Source organism: Vigna radiata, chromosome 9, assembly GCF_000741045.1.
Source record: "Vigna radiata var. radiata cultivar VC1973A chromosome 9, Vradiata_ver6, whole genome shotgun sequence".
In the NCBI taxonomy this organism is placed as follows: Eukaryota; Viridiplantae; Streptophyta; class Magnoliopsida; order Fabales; family Fabaceae; genus Vigna; species Vigna radiata.
The window spans coordinates 14,562,722-14,572,889 of NC_028359.1; the positions used below are offsets into that span (position 1 = coordinate 14,562,722).

The 10,168-nt window shown below is 32.1% G+C and overlaps 1 pseudogene; it reads left to right on the forward strand.

The window, feature by feature from the left end:
- The window catches only part of LOC106773405, a 17,706-nt pseudogene extending 10,348 nt beyond the window's left edge, over positions 1-7,358 (forward strand).
- Positions 7,359-10,168: the final 2,810 nt, after the last annotated feature.

A 10,168-nucleotide genomic window follows, 5' to 3' on the forward strand; every position in this document is an offset into this window, starting at 1 on the left:
TACTTACGTTCATTGGTAGAGAAAAATCTCAAAACATCAGTAATCCATGGGGGATAATTGGTACGGTACTCAACGACATGGTCCAAGAGGTAAGCTATGAGCTTTGATGAATGCACAGAAACATTGAAGCATCAGAAGTGTGTGTGTGTATATACATGTGGATAATATAATTGTATATGGCTATAAACTACATCTTATATTTTTTTTTTTTTTTATTTCTACATCATACATATTTGAACTCCACAATGAGTCGATAAATTTAAAAATGTTTTGTGGTCAATCTTAAAACAAGATTCCTCTATATATATAAGAAAAAGTTTTCGAATATATTGTACGTATTTTATATCTTTTTTAGTTATTTGTTAAATTTGTGGTGGATATTTTCCTTGTGGGTATATTTGTGTTTTTTAAGGAAGATTTTTATGATTTGTGTAGGGTTTGGTTGAAAGGGAAAAATTGGACTTTTTTGATCTTCCTATTTATGGTCCAACTCCTGAAGAAGTTAGAAAAGTGATTGAAGAAGAAGGATCTTTTAGGCTTAAAACGTTGAAGACAGTTAAAATAGGTTGGGATGGAAACCTTCAAGAGGATGTTGATGATGCTACAGTTGATAGCAAAACAAGAGCACTGATCGTAGCTAAGTCAATAAGAGCAGTTTTTGAACCTCTTTTATCGGCCAACTTTGGTGAAGTTATCATGGATGAATTGTTTTCCAGATTTGCAATGATAGTTTCCCAACTCATTGATACTGAGTTGGAATCGTTGGAGTATGCCAATGTGATAGTGTCTATGACAAAAGATTCTTAGAATATGTTCCGGCTTCGTCATGCATAATCGAAGTTTATGCATGATTTGATTTCGTGGGACTTGGTTAATGATATTTTTCACTAATTATATCAGGTTGAATTTTCTTGTAAGAATAAGGAAGTTTTTCCTTGTGTATTTGTACGTCTACTTTAAATCTTGCCCAACAACACTGTTTTAGTTTCATTGCTAAAAAAATTAATGTGGTGGAGACTATTTGTCACAAAACACAAAATATCATTACAAAATATTAATGATGAAATTTGTTATAAAAACCAATGTTATCAAAATAAGGTGTCATAAAACTTTTTGTTACGTTTGTTAAAAAGAACAACTTCAAAAATATTGCCTCTTACATAGTTTAGAAATTATAGAAAAAATATTAAAGTATTAAAAATATCAAAGAGACAAATAAAAACCTTCAATATACTCAAAGGTTTAATGAACTACAAGCAAAAGAATAATTAATGCTAAAATAATAAGTTAATAATTCTTCATTATATTTATCTTATTATTATTACTTAATAATTAGAACCGAACTCATTTTTAAAATCATAAAATTGGCCTTTAGAAATCAATTAGCTCTTGGCACCATAAAATAAGAGATTGCAAGAGACCCCAAAGCAACGCTTAGCCTTAAAACATTCTGATTAAAAAATCATAGGATTTGTTCCTTGAAAATAAAAGCTTGAAAATAAAAGCTTGATTTTAAGTGATTTTAGTAACCTGTACGTGAAGTAACCCTCTACCTTAGCGTAAAAGTTGAACAAATAATTCTATCATTAGCGATTATATAGTTTTACATTCCATATATCCATAGAAAATTATAGTCATTATATAGAATTTTGCACGCCTGCATCCATAAAAAATTGTGCTTATAACTTTTTGCAGGTGCGATGTCGATATAGACGTCGGTTAAATTCAAAGTCCGACGTCTACAAAGATATCTGACAATGCGCTAACCGACGTCTAATCTTATTTTAGACGTCGGTTTGTAAAACTTGGGACGTCTATAAAACCGTCAAACATTGCATTAACTGACGTCTTTGGGACATCATAGACGTCCATTTGTACATTAACCGACGTCTATGAAGTGATCGTTGTGTTTTGGTGCACTTTTTGTCGTGTCTTGGGGTAGCGTAGTAGCACCTCCTTCCTTTGTTAGTTTCTTCATAAGAAAAAGTTGTTTCTTTTAAATTTCTCATGAAATTTCAACCCAAAGACAAACTTGGATCGTTGCCTAGGTCCATTCCGACCGCCGTATACTTTCTCACTGGAGGTCGGAATGGACATAGGCAACAACCCAAGTTCATCCTTGGATTGAAATGCCATGCGAAATCCAAAAAACGCAAGTTTTCCTTACGAGGAAACTAGCAAAGGGAGAAGGTGCACTATGCTACACAAAGACACAACAAAAAAACCGCACCAAAACACAACAAAACCTCATTTTAATCGGTTCAAATGAGAGATAATACATCAAAGATTACTTTAATCGGAGTAAAAACAACTTTAAGTAGTTAAAAGGAGAAGAAACTTACTTGGAAATGCAGAGTAGCAGAGAGAAAAGGCAAAGACGATCAAAGTGTTGGTCCGCAAACCACTGGTTCGCAGTGTTATTTAACAAGAAATTAGATGTCTATTGTACACATAATCGACGTCTAAAATAGCAAATACGTCGAACGCCTGACTAATATAACGTCCATTCAAATTAAAAATTAATATTTCTGTTGTATATAGACGTCGGCTTGGCGGCATGAGACGTCTCGTGGGCGGAAACGAATGACTTTTCCCATACCTGGTAGGATTATAGACGTCGGTACCTGAGGCAATAGACCTCTAGAATTGTATATAGACGTCAATGTGACGGGATCTGACGTCTATAGGACTGAAAAGAGTGACTATTCACCTGCTTGGCAGACATATAGACGTCAACTACAATGAGCCCGACTTCTATATGTCTAACAGGTTGGTGAGTCGATAAATTGTAAAATGTTTTGTGGTCAATTTAAAACATGATTGTTCTATGTAGAAGAATAAGCTTTCGAATATATTGTACGTATTTTATAGCTTTTTTAGTTATTTGTTAAATTTTTGGTTGATATTTTCCTTGTGGGTATATTTGTGCTTTCTAAGGAAGATTTTTAGATTTTTATGATTTTTGTGGGTATATTTTCCTTGTGGGTTTGGTTGAAAAGGAAAAATTGGACTTTTTTTATCTTCCTATTTATGGTCCAACTCCTGAAGAAGTTAGAAAAGTCATTGAAGAAGAAGGATCTTTTAGGCTTAAAACATTAAAGACAGTTAAAATAGGTTGGGATGGAAACCTTCAAGAGGATGTTGATGATGCTACAGTTGATAGCAAAACAAGAGCAATGATCGTAGCTAAGTCAATAAGAGCATAATCGAAGTTTATGCATGATTTGATTACGTGGGACTGGTTAATGATATTTTCCCTAATTATATCAGGTTGAATTTTCTTGTAAGAATAAGGAAGTTTTTCCTTGTGTATTTGTACGTCTACTTTAAATCTTGCCCAACAAGACTGTGTTTTAGTTTCATTTCTAAAAATTTAATGTGCTGGAGACTATTTGTCACAAAACACAAAATATCATTACAAAATATTAATGATGAAATTTGTTATAAAAACCAATTTTATCAAAATAAGGTGTCATAAAACTTTTTGTTACGTGAAAAATGACTTTGTTAAAAATAACAACTTCAAAAATATTGCCACTGAAAAGTTTAAAAATTAAAGAAAATATATTAAACTATTAAAAATGTCAAAGAGACAAATAAAAACCTTGAATATACACAAAGGTTTAATGAACTACAAGCAAAAGAATAATTAATGCTAAAATAATAAGTTAATAATTCTTCATTATATTTATCTTATTATTATTATTACTTAATAATTAGAATCAAACTCATTTTTAAAATCATAAAATTGGCCTTTAGAAATTAATTAGCTCTTGGCACCATAAAATAAGAGATTGCAAGAGACCCCAAAGCAACGCTTAGCCTTAAAACATTCTAATTAAAAAATCATAGGATTTGTTCCCTGTTACCATTTTGACATTCCAGTAACTAGTTGAAAATAAAAGCTTGATTTTAAGTGATTTTAGTAACCTGTACGTGAAGTAACCCTCTACCATAGCGTAAAAGTTGAACAAATAATCCTATCATTAGCCATTATATATAGTTTTACATTCCATATATCCATAGAAAATTGTAGTCATTATATAGAATTTTGCACGCCTGCATCCATAAAAAAATGTGCTTATAATTTCTTTTTATTATTATTAGAATAGGTAGATTTCAAAGGTAAATTAGGCAAATTTTAAAATTATTACAAAAATCGTGTACCTCCCATAACTTTCGTAAGTTAGAAATTTAAACTCTTGGGGTAAAAGAAATTGTTTAGGAGCAATACCACTTTCGTATGGGGATTCGCAGGGGATCTGTACGACATTCAACTGATTAAATTGTGATTTAACTTTTCATGAATTTCTTATGTGATTTTGGTAATTGATTACAATATGAAAATAATTAATTACAAAATGGGTAACTTAGTTGCAACGCAATCAATTATACAAAAGTTATAAATGATGAAATATTATTTTATCATAATTGGGGAAAATTATGTTATTTAAAATATTAAGTATTTATAGACACTTGGAGAATCATTGACTTTAAAAACATTGGTTTACTTATAGTAAAAAATAATATTATTTATTTCGGTAATTTGTTGTCCTTACTCTCTTATTCTTTGTGAACATAAAAAAGAACATTAAAGGAAGCAATATAACATCAAATAAGAAAGATAACATATATAAACATGAAAGTAATTTGTATAGGCATAATAGTCAAAATATGCATGTACAAAAAACAAATTTAAGAGGACCCATAGTGGTTGTGGAGCTGACCCATGTCTTCCTCAAGTTGAGCAACACGAACATCAAGATTTTCAAATCAGGTACCAACAAACGCACAAAGATCACGGACTCATATAATATTTGTGAAAAGAATAAAGGAATTATCTTCAGGTGGTGGAGACAGTGTCCGTTCATTAGGAATAAGTTGAGGTTTGTCACGTTTGTGAACCCACTGATCATCAATGTTTTTAAAAAACCAAAGGATATCAAAGCTTCAACACCAATTCTGAAAAATCTTTTAGCCTTTACAAAATGTTCATCACAAAGAGGAATTTCAAATGAGGTGCATTGTCTTGTAAGGTCTTTTTCATGCGATTTTTGATGAGTTAATCCTAATTAATCTTCCTTCCAGTTTAGAGTGTTCACGTCAAAATCAAGTTTTTAGTGGCCTATGCAAGGTTAGTGTCATACGGAAGCAGAATCTGATAAATAATAATACATTACAGGACTTTGAACCTTTATAGACCTATCAAATCATCTACTAGTGATGTTGAAATTTTCATTCCAAATCATAACTCTAGCTTCATGACTAGAATAGTCAATTATCTAGTCATTTACCATATTTCCCTCGAAAGACATACCTTGACTTGTTAATTTTGTTAGAGAAAAGAAAAAAGATTGATTGATTCTAATTGGTACTTTTTTAATGTCACTGTGAATAACTTTATCATTAGTAATACACATGTTGTTATACAAAACTCACATTAACTTAGGAAAATAAGATTCATTTAAAGTCATTAAGAAGACATTGTAAAAATCAAAGTTTTCATGATCAAAGAATTCAAAATTCAAGGTATTTAGGTTCAGGAATGTCACGATTGGAGAAATGTCATCAATACCTCTCATGTTGGGTATTGCTGGAAAAAAAGACATTACATAACATGGGGATGGATGGATTCAGATATAGGAAACACAAAAGGGTTACCCAATTCTTAGATTCTACCCAAGGCTTTCAACTCTAACAAAATTGCGATTAATTAAACCACTTTAACCCTTTCTTATAATTTCAAATCATTCTTTCCTTGCAACAAATCCAAAAGAAAAAAACTGAAAAGACATAAGAAACCAGGAAAAGCTTGTTTTCGCTTACAAGCAAGAGCTTTATTCATGCGTTTTATATTCAATGTACCATTTTTCTTATCTTAGACACGAGCCTTGATCTAGTATATATATATATATATATAACCTAATTTAATATCATTACCATGCAATATTAGATGATGTTTTAAGAAAACTAACACAGTATACTATTTCATTTAAGGATAATGATATTTAGACAATATTTTTTGACAATATTTGAATATTGATTACGTGTCAATCTGTGATTGGTCAAAAATTATTCCACAATAATGTTTATGATTAATATTATTGATTATGGAGTAATTTTTGACCAATCACAGATTGACATGTCATCAAAGTTCGAATGTTGTCAAAAAAATGTTGTCTAAATATCATTATCCTTCATTTAAATTTTTTACTTTACACATACCCAAAAAATGCTAGCTAAAGCAGGTAACAGAATGAATGTGTGCTAGTATTATATATTTATATAATTAAATATAGTTTTACAAACGTTAAATTGTTTTATATAACCTTGACATGGTATCATGCAGTCACCAAAAAGCTTGACCAACATAGACGAACCACTCAACAAGGGAAATATTTGTGTAACTAGTACAAGCTCTCCTTCTGTCCGTGGAGCATACTTCAAGCAATTTGAAAAGAATTTCAAACTTTTTCTAAAATTACTTTCAGAGGAATTAAAGTCAGATGGTATTATGTTACTTACATTCATTGGTAGAGATGAAACTCGGAAAATTCATAATCCAGCTCCAGAGGTAATTGGAATGGTACTCAAAGAGGTAAGCGATGAGGTCTGATAGATGATTATCCAAAAGTGAACCAACTCATCAAAATAGCAGTTGTATTATTGTGTATGTGTCATTCATCATTTCATGCCAAGAATATCAGAAACCACTAACTCCGTTTTATAATTATTTCCTTTTATTTTCATATATATCGCACATTAGAATTCCACAACAAAAGTACATGTGTTTTGAAAACTGTGATTTCAAACTAAAATTTACACTAAAATTTGATAATAAATAATATGTTGTTTTATAGCGAGATCGTATTTTATTATTTTATCATTTATTTGGCTCGTTGTTTTGTGCTTGCTAAAGCCAGAAATTTGAAAGACTCTAGAGACCAGCAATAGGAAAATAAGGTAGCTTTATTTATTCTTTGTGATTTGTAGGGCCTACTTGAAGAGAAAAAATTAGACTTCTTTGATCTACCTGTCTATGGTCCCACTGCTGAAGAAGTTAGACAAGTGATTGAAGAAGAAGGATCTTTTACCATTCAAATATTAAGGACTTTCAATATGGTTTGGGATGCAAATCCTCAGGAGGATGTCGGTGATTCTATACTTGATAGCAAAATGAAAGTAGAGTTCCTGTCTAAGTACGTTAGAGCGATTTTCGAACCTCTTTTGTCAGATGAGTTTGGGAAAAAGATACCATGGATGAATTGTTCACAAGATTTGCAAAGAAAGTTGCCCAACTCATTGAATTTAAGACATTGGAGTATACTAATGTGGTAGTGTCCTTGGCCAAAGTTTAAATATAAGTATGACAGAAATTTTGGATGGGTTATTTTTTAATCTTATTAATGTTTTGGGTTAAGTATTCAACCCATTGTAGTTTTCTTTCCAGGAGAAACTTTCATTATGTTAGTTTAGTGGCCTTGTCACTTTGGATTCTCATTTATTCGGTTCTTTAGTATATCGTAATTTCAATTAAGAATATGATGTTGCACTATACTTAATTGTTATACTCCTTTTTATTTACCACAAATTAGATTTCTTTTTAATATCACTATAATTAGGAGTATAGTCGTCTATCATAAAAGAAACAGTAAAGTGTGAACAGACAATTAGTCTATCATAAAAGAAACATAAAAGTGTGACTAGTATAAAAATACTTACATTGACAATGTATATCTAAAAGAATAATTATATCATGATACACTTTTACATTCATTTAACAGAGATTTATTTGATATAGAATATAAGAGTAAAATAATCATAAAGTTTTGTATTTTTTTAAAAATGAAGACTTTTACATTCATCTCACACACATTCATTTGACAGAGTATAATGGTAAAATAGTCATAAAGTTTTGTATTTTTTCAAAAAAAGAAGAGAATAAAATGTAAAAAAGAATAGTATCAAATGAATATAAAAAGCACTACAGGAAAACACATGATTTCTAGCGAAATATTACTGAAGGCCTTTAGGCCGTCAATATTGGCTTAGGAGTGTTTAATTACCGAAGAATCCGTGACCGTCAGTAAGAAGCACGATAATTAAAGCTCTAAAATTGGGGTTTCCCTCCCCAAACCACCCCAAACGAAATTCGTGCAACAGAACATTTGGCGTAGAGGTTTCCCTCCCACAAAATCATTTTGCGTAGAGGTTTCCCTTCCCCAAAATTAATTCGGCCATTTGCATTTCATTTCCCCCATTCTCCCTTGGGAGTGTGAAGTAGCAAACCTTCCTCCTTCGTTGTTCCTGACAACCCATCATCGAGAAGTCGGCCTAACTCCCCCAAGTTCGTCGCGAAAACAATGCTCGTGTCGAGGTGGTTGAGGCTTCCTAGTTCGTTGTGAAACCAATTGTTGTGGATTCCCAGCCAAAGCTTGAGGCTTCCTAGTTCGCATCCAATGTCGAGGTGGTTGCTTCGGTCCTGGTTCATGGTGCGCGCCCCATTGATTGGGTTGGGTTCATGACCTTAGGCGGTGGCTTGAGGGCTTTTCCCAAGGGTTGGTTCTTCAAGGGTGAGGGTGGACACTGATTGGTGTTGTTTTCGCCGTTGTCGTCGTGCATTAAGTCGTGGTTCTGTGCAATTGAATATGATAATGTTTGGACTGCTACTGGACTTTACTGAATTGATCTTGTTTGGAATGACACTGGAATTGTTTTGTGGTTTGGATGTTGTTGCACTGTTATGGATGGTGGTTTTACTTGCCTGAAAGGAGTTTCGTTGACAATGTTACCAATTGTAACAATTGTTTGTTTCCATTGTATTTACCTTTGCTTGAATATTATAATGTTACCAATTATGTGGCTTAACTTATGTTTCTTCATTATCTGGTAAATATTGTTGAGATGCTTCATATGTGTTTGTAAAATGCACATTAGATGATGTAAACCTTCTAAAATTCGGAAGCGTATGAAGAAACCAAAATAGAATTTCACAATAATGGTTCTTGTGATGTCTAAATAAAAGATGTGTTGTAACAATTGCATGTTGGGATTAGTGAATTTTTGCAATAATGTTGTAAGTTTGCCATTTAAATTAGAGTTGTATAATGTATTATATGATTACTGCTTTAGTTTAGGATCATTGCTCCTATTTAAAGGTTTTGAATTCACAAAACCACTTCCAATTAATTAGGTTTGGAAGTGAAACATGGCTTAATTGAAGTCTTTTAGACACACTAGGTTATAAGTTTGAAAGCATAGAGGTTGTGTGAAGTGGGCAGCCATTATTGACACAAGCATGCATAAAAATGTTTGTAATTATGATAAATACCTCTTGGAGAAGATCATCCCCACCATCCTCAAAGTGGGTCCCAAAAAGAAGGCCTACCCTACCTTGGTCTGTAAGGTGAAGTGAAGTTCTGGCTAAGGAAACTAAGAACATGGACCGCTCTTTCTTCATCTTCACTAACCTTCCCATGATAAACCCGACCAAATCTATTTGGAATTGTTTGTAGAGAAATCTTTATGGAATTGATAAGACACTTGAAATTAGAAAACATTAACCAAGTTTCTTCTCATGCATATGGGTTTGTAATAGCAAGGGTTTTGAGTTTTTTTGTGTGAAAATCCAACAATTTAAATACCAAAATTTGTCAGCTAAGCTTAACCAAGCACACTGAGATGTGTGAACACAACAATCTAGTCTCTGAAGAAGTTATTCTGCCCTGCAAGTACATGGAAACAACTGTTGTGTTTGATCTCATACAACCAGAACAACAATTGAAACTATTGCTTGAAAAGTCAACCATTGGTCAACTATGCCACTCTTTGCTTATTCTTTTCTCTAAGACTTGAAATTGTTGCTAGAAACAACTCTAAAATAGTGAAATGAAGCTAGAAAAGTAGTCAAAAGACAAGAATTACCTAAAACTTAAAGTTTGACTAGTTACAACCCAAAAAAGTGTACTTAAAAGGTGAGAAATTTTCAATCGACTAAAGCAGTCTAATTTTAAGTAATGTTAACATCCTAACAAGTCTAAAGTAGTGAAATGAACCTAGGAAACTTGTCAAAAGCAAAGAATTACCTAAAACTCAAAGTTTGAGTATTTAGAACATAAAAAGTGCACTTAAAGGGTGAGATTTCTCAAATAGACCTAATGTCGACTAA